Consider the following 19,657-nt stretch of genomic DNA (forward strand, 5'->3'; position numbering starts at 1 on the left):
AGTTTAAATACTCCCTTTTTTAAAATAAACATATATGTGTACAGTCGCATACACACATAAAACTTATAAAATAAATAATGACTGACACACACAAAATACTGGTTATTTATGCAATACAAAAGGTATAACAAAAACAAGCACATGTTTAATTGGGTAGAGGCTTTATATTTGTGAAATAAGAAATAAAGGGTTGTAGTTTTGGAAACACTTAATAGTAAATCCTCTCAATGCATATTAAATTTTAAATAAAAAAGTAAAAAAAAAAAAAAAAAAACTAACATGATGTCCTTGAGCCAACATTTCTCCCAATTCTTAATAAAAATAATGTAATTAAGGGCATTTATTTATATATAGAAAATGAATATTTGGTGGAATAACCCTGGTTTTTAATCACAGTTTTCATGCACCTTGGCATATTGTCCTCCACCAGTCTTACACACTGCTTTTGGATAGCTTTATGCCACTCCTGGTGCAAAAATTCAAGCAGTTCAGCTGGGTTTGATGGCTTGTGATCATCCATCTTCCTCTTGATTATAATCTAGAGGTTTTCAATTTGGTAAAATTAAAGAAACTCATCATTTTTAAGTGGTCTCTTATTTTTTTCCAGAGCTGTATTACCATTACTTTTATTCCAAAAGGTTGCTTATAATGCACAATTACAATCTGCTATTGGCCTATTTTCGGATTCCTTCCCCTTCTCTTTTTAAAATAATTATAAAAATATAAATGTAGCATTAAGAATCTCGTTGTCTGAGGAGTAGGTAGAAGAGGTAGAAAACGAGTAGCTTGAGGTAGATGGTGAAAGAAAGAACACCTCACAGAAGGTAAGTTTCATTTCCTCCTGAAGGAGCAGACACAGATGGAGTGTCATCTGCAAGCATCCCACTCCACTCATTTTCTCCCTCCCTTTGGTGAGATGTAGGTGCCAATCTGTCAGAAGAATGTGTGTATGCATGTGTGTGTAGCTATGTTTATCTGACAGTTTATCCTCATCCTGTGGGTGCTACCTTCCATCTGCATCTGCCATCACGGGCCGCCATGGGGGCATGCCCTCTGTGATTTACACATTTGGCATTGGCAGCAAAACTGCATCCTCCTCACTTTCTCCTGCTATCTCTCTACTTTCTGCACCTCTCTGTTATTCTTCTGTCAGTTCTTTTCTCCCGTTTTTTAATAACATAACACATTGTATGTAACGAGTCAAGTATTTGGATGGGTAAGTCAATACTTTTGGCAATACAGTGTAGGTTCCATATGGTATCCTGTGACACATTTTCCACAGATGTTTTAGCTCTCTCTATGATTGATATTCTCCACAAAACCAACACTATACAGCATTTTACAAGCAAAATGAAGATATATATATATATATACATCTTTACAGTCATTTGCATTTGCATTCTAATTATTTACACTTCAGAGATGCTGGACAAGCAGAGTGAACTACCAATCAGTGCTGAAATCTAAGAAAACTATAAAATGTACAAATTACTTTAAAGTTAGGGTTAACACATTTATTAAATTTATACAGATTAATCACACTTTTTCTTCCTTAAGACTGAGCTTTTTATAACGGCTATTTAAATGTGAATAAAATAACCAGTGTTAGAAACATTTAGATTTCTATTATTTGTGCCAATCCCTTTAAAAAATAATAATCACAATAATATGTTGACAATTATATTTTTTTTAAATCCTGGTATTTAACTGTATTTTTGAGAAAGTGACAGTAATAATGGTGTAGTGTGATTTACAACTCGCAGATTAGATTTTTAAAATAAATATATAATAAATAAATAATGACTGACACACACACACACAAACACACACACACACACACAATACTGGTTATTTATGTAATACAAAAGGTATAACAAAAACAAGCACATGTTTAATTGGGTAGAGCCTTTAAATTAGTGAAATAAGACATAAAGTGTTGTAGTTTTGGAAACACTTAATAGTAAATCCTCTTAATGCATATTAAATTTTAAATAAAAAAGTAAAAAAAAAAAAAAAAAACTAACATGATGTCCTTGAGCCGACATTTCTCCCAAATTCCTAATAAAAATATTTCTTTTTACTGTATTATAATATCTTTGGGAAGTTTTAATACTTTAAGATATTAAGAATATTGTAATGTGTTGCTTTATGAGTTACTGCGTTTAATTGAGAGTTTTAATAGAGAACATATATGTAGCAAATGTAGCTCCATATTCCGCACCCAACAGCTTGAAAAGAGGAACCGTGACATCAGAGAGAGAGAGAGAGACAGAGAGAGAGAGAGACAGAGAGAGAAAGAGACAGAGAGAGAGAAAGGGCGAGCATAAATAAAATGTAATCTATCTTCTGAACTTAACAGTAAGCGTTGCTGTGTTATAATGCTAAATATAACTGATAAAACTGATGTGTCACCAAGCTTTGTCAATTTAGTCACATGATTAATTTGATAAGAAAAAAATAACAGACTAAAGTTTCCAGAAAACCAACACAAAACCAACACCATGGGATCCCAGGTTATAATCTTCAATCACAAGCAAGACAGCTTTTAATATTTTGTCATTGTTTAAAACAATGCTTCAGTTTTTAAAATCTCCAAGATCTTCAATTATTACTGGCCTTAAAGCTTCATCATGTCCAAAGCACTTACCGTGTTGCCCACTACAAAGAAGAAGAAGCTGCATGTGGTCTATTTTTGATCTTTTGTGTGCAAAATATCAAGGTAAGATACACTGCAAGCTATTGGTGCTTTTTCTTTGCTAAACCCAACAGACCCACGACTTCAAAGGAATCCTAATAAATGATAAAGGCCAGAGCTGATGTGTCAGAATGAAATGTTCAGAAAAGCTCGTGCCATGCTTTACATCCTGAAACAGGCCAGGTTTAGTTCCCTTAATGACTTGCATTCAAACAGAGCTGTGGAGCAGTTTGTTTAACAGGAACAACACCTTCCCTGACTCACTGCTCCCTAGGCAAGCTTCAACATGATGAAAATTAGACTTTAAAAGTCTTTTATCTCAGAGCAATTCTCACAAATCAATTCTTTATTATTGTTCTGAAATTTCTCAAAAATACTTTGTAGTAGATTCTGGAAGCAACAGCTTGGTCTACTATTAAATAGAAGTTAGAGTAAAGTTAAACAAATAAAAAAAGAATAATTTACATTTATCAAGAAGAGATTTCTCAGATTCTTTCATTTGTGGATACTAGCTGAGTTTACATCCAAACATTCAGTAAATGTTATGCACAGTTCTGGCACAAAATGTGAGCAATTCTCAAAAAAAAAAAATATACATATATATATATATTATTGTTTTGAAATTTCTTAACAATACTTCGTAGGTTCTAGTAGATTCTGAAAGCAACAAGTTATTCTGTACTTTCCAAAATAATAAAAAAATAAAAATAAAAGTTAAAATAAAAAAAGAAAAAGAAGAATCATTTACATTTATCAATTACTGTTTCCTGACAGTCATTCATTTGCAGACGCTATCTGGGTTTACATTCAAATATTCAGCAAATTTAGAGCAACCAGCCGCAATAAAACAAGCAAAATAGAGAGAATACACATCTTTACAGTCATTTGCAGATTTTTAAAAATAGTTTACAGTTCAGTCAGGCTTTATTAGGGCTGAAATATAAGAATATTATATAATTTACTATATATATATATATATATATATATATATATATATATATATATATGTTAAAGTTCCTCTATATTTATATCAATGGTGTTCACAGTTACAATCAAATTAATTACATTACATATATAATTACATTATATATATATATATATATATATATATATATATATATATATATATATATATATATATATATATTTTTTTTTTTTTTTTTAAATGTTGGTAATTAACTGTATTTTCGAGAAGGGGACAGTAGTAATGGTGTAGTGTTGTTTTTTTTTTACGTGGCAGCCTATATCTTTTTTTATAAGTTAGCTAGTGTAGCTCCATATTCCACCTTCAACAGCTTGAAAAGAGGAAATGTGCCATCAGCTGTGTGTGTTTGTGTGTGTGCATGACCATGTGAAAATGAGAGAGAGAAAGAGAGAGGGGGGGGGGGGGGGCGAGAGCAAACTTAAGCATAAATAAAAGATAATCTACCTTTTGAACTGTAAATCTACCTTTTTGCTGTGTTATATTGCTAAACTGATAATACTGATGTGTTACAGGTTACAGGTCGATTTAGTCACAATTCATTTGCTTTAAAAAAAAAAAATCACTAAACTTTCCAGATTAACTGCATGCTTTAATGTGTTAATGTTGTCAGCCATAATTTGTATATTTAAAAATATTATTGTTACACACTGTTTGCGTGAAATTTAAACAATTTTGCCATGGCCACAATAGCAAGATTACCATTAAAAAGCACTTATCAAGCCCGTAATTAACTTTTAATTAATTATGGTACTTTTTCATCTAAAGGCAAATCCATGATGCACTCCTGTTTCCTATGTTTAATCTCCAGAAAGGTAGTGAAGCAGAGTGTATTCTTCTCTCTGGAGACTCTGATCCATGACTTGTGGAGTAGTGAGGGGAAAACAAGATCTTGGCGCCTTGCCTTAAGATCTGTCTTTTCTCCCTGGCAGCTTGGGGTATCTGTATGGGTAGAATAGCGAGTGTATTGAAGGGCTCAGAGTGGTCCAGTGGACCGAACCATTGAAATCGTTGGTTCGAATCCCATTCATGCAGCTTGCCATCAGCTGCCGGAGCCCTGAGAGAGAGCACAATTGGCCTTGCTCTCTCTGGGTGGGTAGATGGTGCTCTATCCCCTCATCACTCCAAAGGGTGATGTCGATCAGCACAAGGTGTCTGTGAGCTGATGTATCAGAACCGAGTTGCTGCGCTTTCCTACGAGTGTGCTGTGATGCTACTCGGTAATGCTGCATCAGCAGCAGTTTGAAAAGACACATGTATCGGAGGAGGCAATGTGCTAGTCTTCACCCTCCTGGTGTTGGGGCATCACTAGTGATAGGGGGAGTCCTAATAAGTGAGTTGGGTAATGGGAACTGGGGAAAAAATGGGATAAAAATTAGAAATAAATAAAAAAAAGAAGATAAAAAGTATTGGATCCCAAAAGTACCATCATTACATTCTATTGGCTGTACCTCTCTTTATGACCTAGACAAGTTTAGGTCTCTTTTAGCAATAGGTGCAACTTAAAGTAAATGAATGTGTTTATTATAGAAGAACTGTCCAAAAATATGAAGTACTTGAACATACCTCATATTTATGCATGTTGTAAATGATTGCACATAACATAGTTGAACACAAGGTGGTAGTAATGTCCATTTTTAAATTTTAAACGTTGGGTGACTTGGGTGTGCAGACAGACAGGCTAAACCCACCATCTGTGAGCTGTCTTCAGACATCACCTACGTTTAACTCTATTAAGACTGTGTCTGTGCTCTGAATTAAATAGAAACAAAGAGAAACTCGAACAGCCTGTCTCAATAGCTTAATATTACATCATTTAATTCAGTTTGAAATTGCAACACTTCAGACTACAGATTTGTGTACTCGGTTTAGGAGATCACTGAATTTAAAAACAGTCACTGTAAATGAAATTACAAGCAAGCAACAAGTTGAAGAACTTGGAGAGCAATGGCTAATCAAAGGCTACATATAATTTTATCCCTAGATAAATTGACTCAATACCTATCACTGTCTTAATAACAAAAAATAAAATGTCCATCCCTGCTAGGGGTTGTGATAAATTAAGTAGCTAGCTATGGTAAGCCTGTTCAGGAGAAAACTATCCAGATCAGCATCCGTCTTGTAGTCCTTCTGGGCTCTAAACTGCCTCCATCTACCAAACTTTCACAGTTTATACACTACACGACTTTGAAAAGACTCTGAAAAGACTTTTAACAGATTAAATTCTGACACCCTCTCACATCTAATGACTAGTCACAGACTTTTTACTTACAGACTAAGATTTTACAAAGATTGAAGATTAGTATTTGCAAGACTGCAAGTAGATTATTTCTGAGATTATTTTTAGCTTACATACAATACATATTACATATTAACTTACAAATAATGTGTATATCAATACTGTTATTTTTCACAACTTTTGTCCTCATCTGCCACACTGTTATTTTTTATTTTTAATATCTAATCACCTTCAGACAGAGTGTAACTGTTTTAGTTAAGCTTTTTTCTTTTACCTTTTTATTTATTTTAATTATTTTGCCCTTTAATTTATCTAATTTTAGGTTTTACCCTTTAGCCCTTTTATTTTATTTATTTCATACTTTTATTTATTTTATTACTTTTAGCCTTTTACTTTTTTGTTTGATTTCTTTCTTTTATTTCTTATACATTTTTAAATTATTATTATCATTATTATTTATTCTAGTTCCATCATTTTCTTTTTAATAATTGTGGTGTTATTTTAGTTCTTTATTCATTTAATTATGTTTATATTTGTATTATTCTAATTATTTATCTATTTGTTTTATTGCTTTACATTTTATCTTGTGTGCATATCCTTTTGTTCTGAATTATTGTATTTTTTCTTAATTAAATCTTATATTGTTTGCTAGTTTTTTATAATTTAAATGTATTTTTACGTCATTTTTAAAATTTTGTAAATGCTTGGGTGCATTGAAAATGAGGGTTGCCCTCATTGATTGATTGATTGATTGATTGATTAATTCATATTTTTATAGTAAGCTTCTTTTCACCCTTTTTTTGCTACAAACTTTTGTAGCAAAAAATCACAGTTTCACTGCTGTACATTTGCCTTTGTTTTAGAGAGAATTAATGCAATAAAGAACATAGTTCTTGTAAAATGTGTATTTATTAAACTTGTTTGTATCAAAAATAACACTGCACAATGAGACAAGGTAGTGCAAAATGAAATAACTTTAAATATAGTGACTTTAAAGTGCTACCTGTGTTTAAAATACTGCACATATTAAAGTAAGAAGCATATAAGACCTATTAACTGCAAAATGTGTTCTTTTTTAAATCGTTTGTAAACAGTAACATAAAATATTCTTGCCTTGCGGCTTCCCGTAGCTCTCCTATTGGTTGCTGACATTGTTCACGTCAGTATTTGCGTAAGCCGAGTCCCAAGACTTCTGATAATATTAAGCACGGAGCACCAGGACGAGAAAAAAATATGACTAAAAAAAAACTTTTAATCCTTACCACCTTACACTAAACGATCGAGATGACATAACTGCAACTCGACTCTAGCTAAATTTTCCTGATTTTACTCCATCTCTGGAAATTTGTCTGCGACAGTAAAATCGCTTGAAAATCATTAGGTGTAAGGTCATGGAGCTTCTTTTAGGATTTTAGAGTTAGTAGAGTTAGTATAGAAAATACAAAACATATTAGTCCTTTAAGTATTAGGGAATGGAAAGCTCAGAAAAGCTTATTTGGTGACTTTTAAAGAAAAAACATCTTAATATTGTCTTAAAATTATCTTTAATTTAATTATATTTGTTGATTAACTTAGATTTTTTTTTGAATAACAGAAAAAAATCCAATCTTTATGAAAGTGACATTTGCCATAAACGTGCTTCCTTTTATCTCTAATCCGTTGCATGTCCTGGCCAGCAGTGATGAAGAAAACGAATAATTTTATGCAGTGTCTCATTTGTATGTTTTTGCTTGTTCTTCTTCTGTGTGCAGCTTGCCGTTATTTCACACCCACAGAATAGGGTGCCTTAATAATAGTTTAGATAACTTTGCACTAATTATGTGACCCTGGATGCAGTGCTGCAGGATCTGAAGACACAGGCTCAGCTGGAGGTGGTGGAAAGGTCTGCATTAACCACTGACAACCCGCTATTATCCGAGCTTTATCCCTGACTAGAATAGACATCATGTACTCCCCCTCTTTCCTCTCGCTTTTTTATCATATGCATTGTTGTTGCAGTCTAGTGCTCATCAGTGGAACACTACAAAACCAAAACTGCTTTTTAGTGTCATAAAAAAGCACCTCATACTCATTTATTAAAAACATTTATTAGATGCATTATGTACACTTAACGTAACTGTTTTTAGTCAGCTTGGATTTAATTAATAGATACATGTCTGTAGTTATTGTCATGGTCAAATCCATTTTTTCTCCAGGGTAAAAAAACATCATAATATTTAAAGGTGATCAACAATTTCCAACCCTCATTTTTTTTTTGTTAAGATGTATTAGAGATTTCCTGAGCAGAGATGAAGTCACCTTCCCATTGTGTGGGTTGTACTGTGCATGCAGGATAACAGAGTGCAGGTTGCAGTATTCTGGTAAAAGCATTATTGTTCAAATATCCTGAAAAATCTGGTTAAGAGCCAGGCTCCACAAGGGTTGGACCACTTTAGCCTTGATGCTAACTGTTTTAAAAACAGAACAATAAAACCTTTAGCTATAAAAAAACAACAAAAAGTATCTCCTTATGTAGTGTACTATGCAAAATATTTAATAACCACAAATTTACAGATTCAAAACCTTAAATCTAATATACTACTACTGAGGGAAGTTATATCTAATGTGTCTAGTTGTATCTAATGTAATATATCTAATATACTTTAATGACTTTTGTAATTCTAAATAAAGAGTAAAGGTCTATTTATGCAATTTTTGCATCCAAAACTATGCCATAGCCTACACTAAAAAAATGTAAGAACCAGGTCATTGATTTAAAGTGCACTTTTATGTTGGTCTAATGAAAAAATATGATTTCTGGTTTAATTATAATTTCTGGTGTTTTTCTCAGTTTGCCTAAAAGCAAATCCATTCCCATTGAAACAACTTAAAATAAATAATTTAACTCATACTATTTTTTACTTCCTTTCAGAGGTTATGAAATCACATCACATCAGATCACTCCTCCTAAAGTTTTCTCTGTCAGTCAGTCTCACTCTCTTCCCATTGGTTCCTGTCACCACTATTGCATGTAAAGGGCGTGACCTCCCTCACCATCATTGTGAAGTTGTTCCCCTTAGGGTACAGAGGGAAGTTTTATCTAATGGTTAAATGCTTGTGTGCTGTGTTGTTGGCTGTTAGAGCGTAGTTAATTATCTGCACTGTTTTACTGCTTTTATTTAAAAAATGAAAGTATGATTAGAGACTTTGAAAGTTTGCCAACTTCAGCTTTTATTGAATATTAGAATGTTAAGTTGCTTTGAATTATTCTAACATGATTTACTAGGTTTTGTTCTTGTGACTATAGTAAATATATAAATAAATAATGCATTTTGGCTGAAAGGGACATAATGGAAAGTTTATCAAATTAACAGATTTCAAATTATTAAATGAGTTTATTCAAAGATAAAATTATACATTGCTGTAGCACATAATAAAAAATCTGTTATTCCATATTTTTAAAAAAGTGTACAAAAAGTGTTATATAACAACATAGTAATATTTATTATAAATAATCTTTTATCTTTGTTTTAAAAAACTTTTCGGTACTTGGGTTAAATAATTTATTGATTGATTTTAAATCAAAATGTTAGATTCTAACTAAATCATAAATATAAGTTGAATAAAACAAATATATTTCGGTGTAACAAATTAGAGCAATTTTTTTTTAGGTTGGTCCAAAGTGCTGTTTTCTATGGCATAGTCTGAGGCACGCATCCCCAGAAATGTAACCATACGTTGCATGACACAAACAGCAATAGCTTTGATTGGTCTGCTGAGCCTTGTGGTCCCACCTACACTGTAAACCCATAAGCTGTTTGAACTCATGAATGATTTAAGTCTGTTCTATGTAAAACAGTGTGTAGTGATTCCCCCCGGGCTACCTTAGGCAAACTTGTAGGACATGTGCTAGGTTTAACTACTTGTTCGCTGTGTTGTTGGTTGTAAGAACAAGCATCAGTTACTGAACTGCTAACTCTGTGTTGTCTGTGATTCCAAAATTAGTTTGTCCTCAAATCAATTAATTATTTTTTATGTAAAACCGGATATTTCCAAATATTGCTCAACTATGTGAAGTTAGGTGAATGTTTGTATTCATTCAAATGGAGACCTTGCAATTGAGTCTGTTGGGACAAACTATTATTTTAGGTAAATTATTTATGTATTTGCTTTCAGGCAAACTGAGAAAAACAGGTATTTTTTCATTAAACCGAAAAAAATGCACTTTAATCAATGACATGGTTTTTACACATTTTTAAGTGAGTGTATTTGATGTGGTCCATTACATAAAGAAGATACACTTTTAATAGAATATCCAAATAATAGTTGTCTCTATCTTTCTTATTATAGCATTGTATTCCAGTATAAGCAGCCTGTGTCTTAAGCAATCCAAAGAAGAATGTACTTTGAATGTAACCTGTCTGAAAATAATACTTATTCTACAATAGAGATGCAGGTGATGCAATCTCGACATTATATTGTATCCAGACCCCTTCCTCCACCTTTCCACCCTGCTGGCAGTACACTAACTCTTCCTGTGTTTATGCAGTCAGGATACAGAACCACTGTCATTGGAGCATCAGACCTAGCTGACACCTGTTTGGTCCAGCTGAGGGGACAGCAGGTGACACCAAAGTCCTGTATCACACTAACATTAACAGGTGTTAGGAGATGGCGCCTGGCCCTGACACTTGACACGCTCCTCCAAAGACTGCACGATCAGGTGTGAGAGTCTGAGACGTTTCTCTGGCCGCTGGTCAGCAAGGTCAGAATAAGACCAAAGGGAAAAAATAGAAAGCGTCACCTTTCCTGTCTCGCCACTGAGAGCAAGCACAGATAGGTTCCTGCATGTTAAAGACATTTTTAAGTTTTAATTCTTTATTTATTAAGTATTTACTTGTGCTTTTTACACCTATCTTCTTTCAGACTGTTTAGTTTAGTCTGAACTAAAACAGCAGGTTTAAAAGGTGCAATCTGGTCCAAACAGCCAAAATGGTCCAACCAACATGGACATTTAACTAAAACCACAAAACCAACAAAACACTATTTTTTTTGTTAATTTAAGTTAGTAACTAAAAATGTATGACTATTAGGTGTATGTTTTACTAGCAATCATACAAACTTGAGGTAATGCAAATATGCCTAACTCAACCCAGCGAGCATGTAGTCACACTGAACAACACAAACTGTAGCAACTTGCTCTTATGAACTGAGAGCATACACTTACTACTATATAACACATATGTGAATCCCAAGAGAAGGCAGCCTTATAATACAGTGCGCCTTGTAATACGAAAAATACGGTAATTAAAATATATAAATATATTAACACAGTGATACAGAATACCAAATGTACCTTTTGTCTGGTTAAATTGTACAGATCAGGAAAGTCTGTGTACATTAGAGGAAACACATCTAACGCTATAAAGACCACTTCTATACCTTTGAGGTACAATTATGAAAAGTACAAAAAAAAGTACTCATATCGTACCATTGTTTTTTTTTTAGTGTGCAACAATGAAAACAGTTAGTTCAACTAACTGTACCAAGAGTAATTTCAAATGATGGATGGGAATTACAGTTTCCTTGCACACTGTTTCACTTCTGCTCTGCACACCTGTTATGGCCGCCTCAGCTCTGCTGGAACCTCCGGCTGCTGTGTTTTAGACAGAGCCATCACCGTCATCAGCCGATCCCTCGTTCTCACAAAACGACGCTGTGCAGTGCATGCAAAGTGCGTCCTAACACTGTTGAATAAGCCATTAAAAAATGAAAGCATTTATGTGTTTGTAAAGCTGTTGTCTTTTGTAAGACTGTACGTTACGTTATTTAAAGGTCATACAGTAATAGTGCCACCCACTGAGGTGGGTGTTAGTACAGATTCTGCAGAGGCAGGTTGCCTGTTTTTGTCAGCCTGCATGCTGTGTGCATTTATTGTAAAAACAGCTTATAGTTTGTAGTGCAATTCCAGTTACAATTATAAAAGCTCATTAAGTACCATAAAATCATGGAATAAATTTTATTTCCTGCTAAATATAGACCTTGCTGCACTATGAGCAGGAGGTCGCAGGTTCGAACCCCCACTCATGCAGCTTTGCCATCAAGCTGGCGGCGCTCAGAGGGAGCACAATTGGCCCTGCTCCCTCTGGGTGGTAGATGGCGCTCTCTCCCCAAATCACTCTTAGGGTGATGTCTGCAGCACAGGGCGTCTGTGAGCTGATGTATCAGAACCGAGTTGAAAGAAACAGGAAGTAAAGTTAGGAGTGGAAAAGCATTCCACTGGCAACCTGTGAAGCTCTGGTAAACTCCCACCCAGGAGAGTTAAGGCAGCTCTGGAAGATAATGGTGGCCACACAAAATATTGGCATATAACTGCTGCTCTTATAGTTACTTTGAGTGCCTATTTAAAAAGCAGAGTTAGAGTTCATTTGTCACATTTCTAACATATTTATGGTGTTTTTTTACTCACTTTTTTTTCTCCCTCAACGTTTATCCTTTACACTTTCAAAAACGCATTATACAAAATAGGCGATGGCGTCATTTAGCGACTTCTAGCGACTTTTAGGACAGCCAATAGCTACTTTCCTTACTGAGGAGTTGGCAACACTATGATGGAGCGTTATTCACCCTCTTGGTGTTGGGTTGGATGGTGGATAAGGGACTCCATCCAAGAGTTGTTGTGTTAAGAAAGAACCACTGTTTTTTTTTTTTTTTTTTTTTTTTGGGCGCTAAAACTTACGTAGTATAAAAAATATAATTAATCCTGTGGTATAGCTCACATTTTATAATGTTTTATAGATACTCAAAGTCTGAAAATACACAAAAATAAATTCAAACCAGCTTAAAAAACATTTGTTGTTGTACCCTGTTTTACAACCCTACATTAGGTGTTGAATTAACTCTAAAATACACTGATAAGAGTTACATAGGGTTAGTATATGATTCCATATGGTGTTGAATTAACTCTAAAATGTTAACTCTTGTGGCACAGTATAGTAAGTGGGACCATGTGTTATCTAGGACAGTGTTAAATTAAACTCTTACAGAGTTAATTTGACACTGTCAATTTTGCTGTGTACAAGTTTCTCTTGCCTCAGTTGATGTCAAGGTATAGCATCCACTCTCAGAAAGTCGTGGGAGGAGTACAGTTAGCACCATCTCTCACTACAGTTCAAATAAAGCTCAATTGTCCATATGATTAAATATGTTTAAAAACACAAAAACACACCAAAAAAAAACAAAACACAAAGGTGGATTCAAAGGGTTTCCTAATTCTTTCACACAAGTGTAGATCAGGCTAGTGGTAATATCTGTACCATGCGTCGGGTGTATTGAGTTCCACGAGAATGTGTGGCTATCTAAAAATGTTATTACTTAATTTTTAATTGAATATACAGGCTGAAGAACCTCAGAAGCCTTAGGGATATGAAAGCAATTTGGCTTGCCCTCTGCTCTCAAGAAGCAATTAAAATATTAGTTGTAATGGCATTGAAATATATTGATATATATAGGAGAGTCTACAATGCATGAAATATTGAAAAGTTCCAGTAGAACTTTGATAATAATACCCAAGGCTACAATTACCAATTTACCAAGAGCAATTAATTAAAATGATATCCCACTTCCAACATAAATGAGCAGATTTTCATTGGCCCTATCATCTCGCAGTGAATGGCATGGAGTGGGTACTTAACCTTTTCCATCTCACAGCCTCCCAGTTCATAACAAAACAAACAAACAAAAAAAAAACATAAAAACATGGCAACCTGGCTGAGATTTCTCAAACTGATGTTATGTTGCCAAAATGTGGTGCTCTTCATTTCACTTCTGTGATGTTCTAATTTTAAATTATTCAATCAAATAGTCTACCCTGCTTAACACCAAAAAGAAGATAAAGAGTGTTCCCTCCACTATTAACCAATTAACTAATTGCTTACAGGAGGAAAGGCTCAATACTTCCCTATTGGTGTTAAGCAAGGATAGACTCAACCCCTCTTTTGAGGTAAAAAAAAAAAAAAAAAAGACAGAATATCTACCTCTGTATTGTTTCAAAGGTGAAAGTCTCCCAATCTCACTATTGGTTTACATGAGGGTAGATTATCTATTTTATTGCTGATTTGAAATATAGGATAGACTCATTGCCTTTAAACCAACAATTCCCCTTCAAAACACTACAGAGGTAGAGCTTCTGCCTTCATTAAAACCCAAAGAGCGATTCAAAGTCTGTCCTTATTTAATCAAATAGAATCTACCTTGCTTAACACAAATAGGGACTTAAAGAGTCCACCCACCTTCAAACCAATAAGAACGTAAAAAGTCTATCCTCTTTTAAACAAACAATTAGGTTGAGAGTTTACCCATGTGTAAACCATTAGTGAGGTTGGGATGCTTTTACCTTTAAAACAATACAGAGGTAGATTTTCTGTCTTCATTTAAACACAAAGCGAGATGTAGATCTATCCTTATTTAATCAGAATAGAGTCTGCCTTGGTTAACACTAATAGGGAGTTAAAAAGTCCACACACCTTGAAGCTAATAGGGAGGTAAAGAGCCTACCCTCCTTTAAACAAAAAAGTAGGGAGTGAGGCTGCCCTCCTTTAATCCCAAAGAGCCCAAAGCCTGCCTTTTTTTTTTTAACACCAATAGGGTCTTAAAGAGTATTTCCTCTTGCAAACTAATAGATAGACTGAGAGCTTACCCTCCTTTAAAGTAATAGTGAGGTAGAGAGTCAATGTTTCTTAAAACCAATAATTATTTAAAGAATCTTCCCCTTATTTAAACCTGTTGTGAGTTTGAGAGTATCCCCCTTCAAGACAACACAGAGGTAGAGATTCTGCCTTTATTTGAACCAAAAGAAAGAAGCAAAGTCTACCCTTATTTAACTAAATAGAGGCTACCTTGCTTTTTACCCACCTTCTAACCAATAGGGAGGTACAGAGCTTTCCCTCCTTTAAACCAACAGTTAGGTAAAGTTTACCTGTATTTAAACCCATAGTGAGTTTTGAAGTTTTCTCCTTCAAAACAATGTTGAGATTGATATTCTGTGTTCTTTCAAACCTAAACACAGATGCAAAGTCTGTCTTTAATCATTTAAAAAGGGAGTTAAAGAGTCCACTCTCTTACTCACTTACCCCAATTTAAACTAGGAGTAAGTTAGAGAGTCTATCGCTTTTAAACCAACAATTATGTACATAATCTACTCTCATGTAAACCAATAGTGATTTTGGGAGACTTTCACCTTCAAAACAATGCAAAGGTAGATAGATATATTCCTTTAAACCCAAATAGTCTGTTCTTATTTAATTAAAAAAAAAACAAAAAAACATCTGCCTTGCTTAACACCAATACGGAGCTAAAGAGTCCACCCACTTTCAAACCAATAGGAAGGTAAAGAGCCTACACTCCTGGGGACAAAAAGGTAGGTAGAGAGGCTGCCCTCCTTTGAGCCAATAAGGAATTACAAAGTCTAGTTTTCTTTATACCAAAAGGCAGTTAGTGAGTCTATTCTATTTTACACAAATATGGTTGTCGAGTCTACCCTCTGATAAAACAGTTAGAGAGTTGGAGAGTCTAACCTACTTAAAACCAGTACTGAGTTAGAGAGTTTATTCACACTTTTAAACAAATAGGGAGGTAAAGAGTCTACTATCCTTTAAACCCAAAGTGAGTTGTAAAGTATGTTCCCCTTCAATCCACTGGAATGACAGTAGGCCTGTGATTATCTACCATTCTTCAAAAAAATAGGAAGGTAGTAAGTCTATGTGTCTATAAACCAGTTGAGAGTTAGCCTATTCTCTATAGAATTGCAGAGTCTATCCTTTTATAAACTAACAGAGTTAGAGTCTGTTCTCTTTCAAACTGATAGATATGTAGAGACCTATCTAGTCTATTTCCCTTTAATACAATAGCGTCATAGTCTATCATTTTTTTAAACAATAGAGAAACAAACCTATAGAGAGATAGAGTCTATCCTCTTATGAACCAAAAGTTTGAGAGCTTGTAGTTCTTTAAACCAATCGGTAGTTCGAAAGTCTACTCTTCTTCCAACCAAAAGTGAGTTTGATAATCTACCATTCTTTAAACCAACAGAGAGTGTGAGCATCTACCATTATATCCTCCTTCAAACAAGGAAACAATGTAGAGCCTGTATGTTCCAAGTGTGATTTACTGAGTCCAACCTACAAACTAATTCTGAGTTACAGAGTCTATCCTCATTAAAGCCAATATGAAGGTAGAGAGTTTCTCCTCCTTCAAACCAATAATGAGGCCAATAGTCTATTCTCCTTTAGACCAAAAGAGCATTTAAGAATGTACCCACCTTCAAACCAATAGTGGGTTAAGGAGTCTACCCTCCTTTTAACCAGTTGAGAGTTAGTGAGTCTATTATGTTTAAACCAATAATAAGATAGAGACTGTTCTCTCGTTTAAAACTATATGGAGTTAGACAGTCTGTTCTTCTTTAAACCAGAAGAGTTTGAAAATCTAACATTCTTCAAACATATTGAAAGATAGAGAGTCTACGTTCCTATAAACCAATAGAGATTTAGAGGGTCTACACTGCTTTTAACCACTAGGGATATAAAGAGTCAATTATTTTTCAGAACAATAGGGTGAAAGAGAGTCTATTCACCTTTAAACCCAGAGAGAGTTCTTAAATTCAAAGGAGTGATAGAGGGTCTACCCTCCTTCAAACCAAAAGAGAGTTTGATTATCTACCGTTCTTTAAACCAGGAGAGAGTCTACTTCTTCAAACAAATAACACTGTAGAAAGTCTATATTATGTAAACCGAAAGAAAGTTAGCTAGCCTACCCTCTGCTAAACCAAAAGAGTCAGAGTTAGAGTTTAACCCAAAGAGCGTTACAGAGCTTCTCCTTCCTCACACAAATAAAGAGCCTACTCTCCTTTAAAACCAATAGTGAGTTGTAGAGCCTACTTTAAAAATCTTTTTTGTTGTGTTTTCCATGACACTTAGGGGTATTTGTTAAATGTACATTTACCTTGACTCCATATTCAATATCTAATAACTTAATGTGCATTATCACAGGTCCTTTTTTTTAAATCAGAGATGTATAGTAATGAAGTAAAACTTCTTCACTACTGTACTTAAGTACTAAAATGCTGTATTTTTTCCACCTACTTCACCTTTTACTCCACTAATTGTTTTTGATGAGTTATAATTTTTTATGAGCTTTATCATTACTCTCTTAAGTTATAAGAACGTTAGAAATAATTCCAAACCTCGATTCTCCCGTTTTGCCTTTTGCTCTGCTAACTTTCTACTGCTTTATGTAATAACTACACAACACAGTACTGTAATTTTAATATTATTAGTTGAGTAGTACATTTTAGAATAAACTACTTGCAATACTTAAGTACAAAACATGTTAAATAATTTACTTCTTATTGTTAAGTGTGGCGCTTAAAGAACTCTACTCAATTCACTTTTTTGATAGCACTTGTACTTTTACTCAAATCTGGGTCTCTAGTACTTTACACATCCCTGTTTTTTATAACATTAAATAAAAAAGGACATTCTTATGCAACATTAGGAATTGCTAACATAACGTTAAGTGGACACAAGCTTACCTTTCACAATAAAGGCAGAAATACAGGAACACCCCGCTGCTCCCCCACTGATTGTAACAAACACCAACACCTGGTGGCTTGGATAGCTGACTTGACTCAGGTTTAAACTGGTTGTCAGAAATATAAATTGTATATTTAAGTACAGAATCAATCTTTCCTCTATGTACATACTGATACCCTTACTTACTTGTGTAATGCTTCACTGCTGAACCATCTACGCCTACTTAGACTTCAAAATAATGAAAAAAGTGGCCAAATGTAACCACCTCCAACCACTTTTTTATCTCATCCACCCACTGTGTTACCACTGTGGGTCTTACTGCTTCTTTGGCCTCATTGGCCAGGAAAGTGTAATTTGGATGCTAGGCCTCGTATTGCCGGGGCACCTGAGCAACAGGCTTAAAAGAGGGACGAGGACTGTTACATCTCACCTGAATCAAGCTTCCACACCAGAAGAGACAAGATAATCACCATGTTCTTTGAAGATTAAACTGTTTTTGAATAAAGTCAGTGGGTTCTGAATTTCCCCAGTGATGGGCATTTCCTGTGTCTGTAATGAAAAGATGAGAAGATGAGGGTCGTTTGATTTAAGGACTTCTGAGTTTAAATTAGATTTCACATCCGCTTTTCCCCTTGTCACAGGTCACAAAACCGCCAAAAGCTTTTCTTTCGGGATTCAACAACAAATTGTCGCAGTGGATTTTTGAATTAATCAAAAAATCAATTAATACACTAATTAGTTCATTGTAATTAAACAGTCTTGGGGTATAGACGCAGCGTATTAATTATTTATGGGTTAATTAATCTGATGTGATTAAAAATATTCAGATTTTAATATGAAAACTTCAGAAAAACCGATGAGCGCTCAAATACAGTTTTGAGATAACAAAAAGTTTGGTCACCCTGTATGGACAGCAACTTTCTACCACCTTAAAAAAAACAAAAAGTGCCATTAACAAAATATAGCAACACACTGTAAACCCTAATAAGTTAAGTCTACTCAAATCATTTGACATTATTAGTTTAGTTAGTTTATAGCCAAATGCACTAAATTAAAGGGGTGGCACAATTAAACCCTGACACACACAAGGGCGTGAGCGCATACCAAATAATAAAGAAAAAATGGTTAAACCTTGAGTCCAGCCGCAATGCAAACAACTGAGCTCAGAAAGCCTGAGAGAGCACAATTGGCCTTGTTTTCTGTCTGGGTGGGGTAGATGGTGCTCTTTCCCCTCATCACTCCAAAGGGTGATGTCAATCAGAACGAGGCATCTGTGAGCTGATGTATTAGAACCGAGTCGCTGCGCTTTCCTCTGAGTGCGCTGTGATGCTACTCGACAATGCTGCATTTGCAGCAATTTGAAAAGAGGCGGTGGCTGACTTCACTTGTATTGGAGGAGGCATGTGCTAGTCTTCACCCTTCTTGTGTTGTGGCATTACTTTTGATGGGAATATACAGCTGACTAGCAAACTAAATGAAAAAGGACAATTGGAATAGCTAAATTGAGCTGTAATTAAGCTGTAAAATTGTCTGCATTAGTATGTAAGCTGCTGTCTGAATAGGTAATGTAACAATTGTAACGAGAAAGTAACAGAGAAATATAATCTTTAGCTTGTTGCCTTTTGAAAGCCAGTTCAGTAACTTGCTTAGAAATTTACAGTAATTAAAAGTTTGATCAGGGTCTCGAAACTTTAAGAAAATCCACTGTGTCTCTTGATTCCTTTCTCTCTTTCACCCCTGTTCTATTTTTTTCTGTCTCTCTCTCTCTCTGTGTCTTTTTATGAGAGTCCATCTGATGTCCTAAAGATGCTCTAGATTTAAAAGGCATGCCTGCAGGCTGCCAGTGGCTTTGGGGCTTCATGAGTGATCAGCGCTGGCTTTGGAACAGGGCTGCTCTGCCAAAACCCTGATACAGCACAACCAACAGCAACGGGTCAGAGGAGATGAAGAGCTATATGACTCTTTGTCCTCAGATCAGTGCAATCAGGAAGGAGAACAGTTTATTCTCGCCATTTTTTAAACCTGCATGCAGAAAAGTGACGCGTGGAATTGCACAATCAATTCAGAGTTTGGATTGGATTGGAGTTCTTGTGTGTGAAAATAAACCAGAGATAATGAGCCCTTGACCCAAATGAACCCAAAATCAGTCCTGGGTGCAGATTTGACTTATTTGG

This window comes from Astyanax mexicanus, chromosome 23, assembly GCF_023375975.1.
Source record: "Astyanax mexicanus isolate ESR-SI-001 chromosome 23, AstMex3_surface, whole genome shotgun sequence".
NCBI classification, from domain to species: domain Eukaryota; kingdom Metazoa; phylum Chordata; class Actinopteri; order Characiformes; family Acestrorhamphidae; genus Astyanax; species Astyanax mexicanus.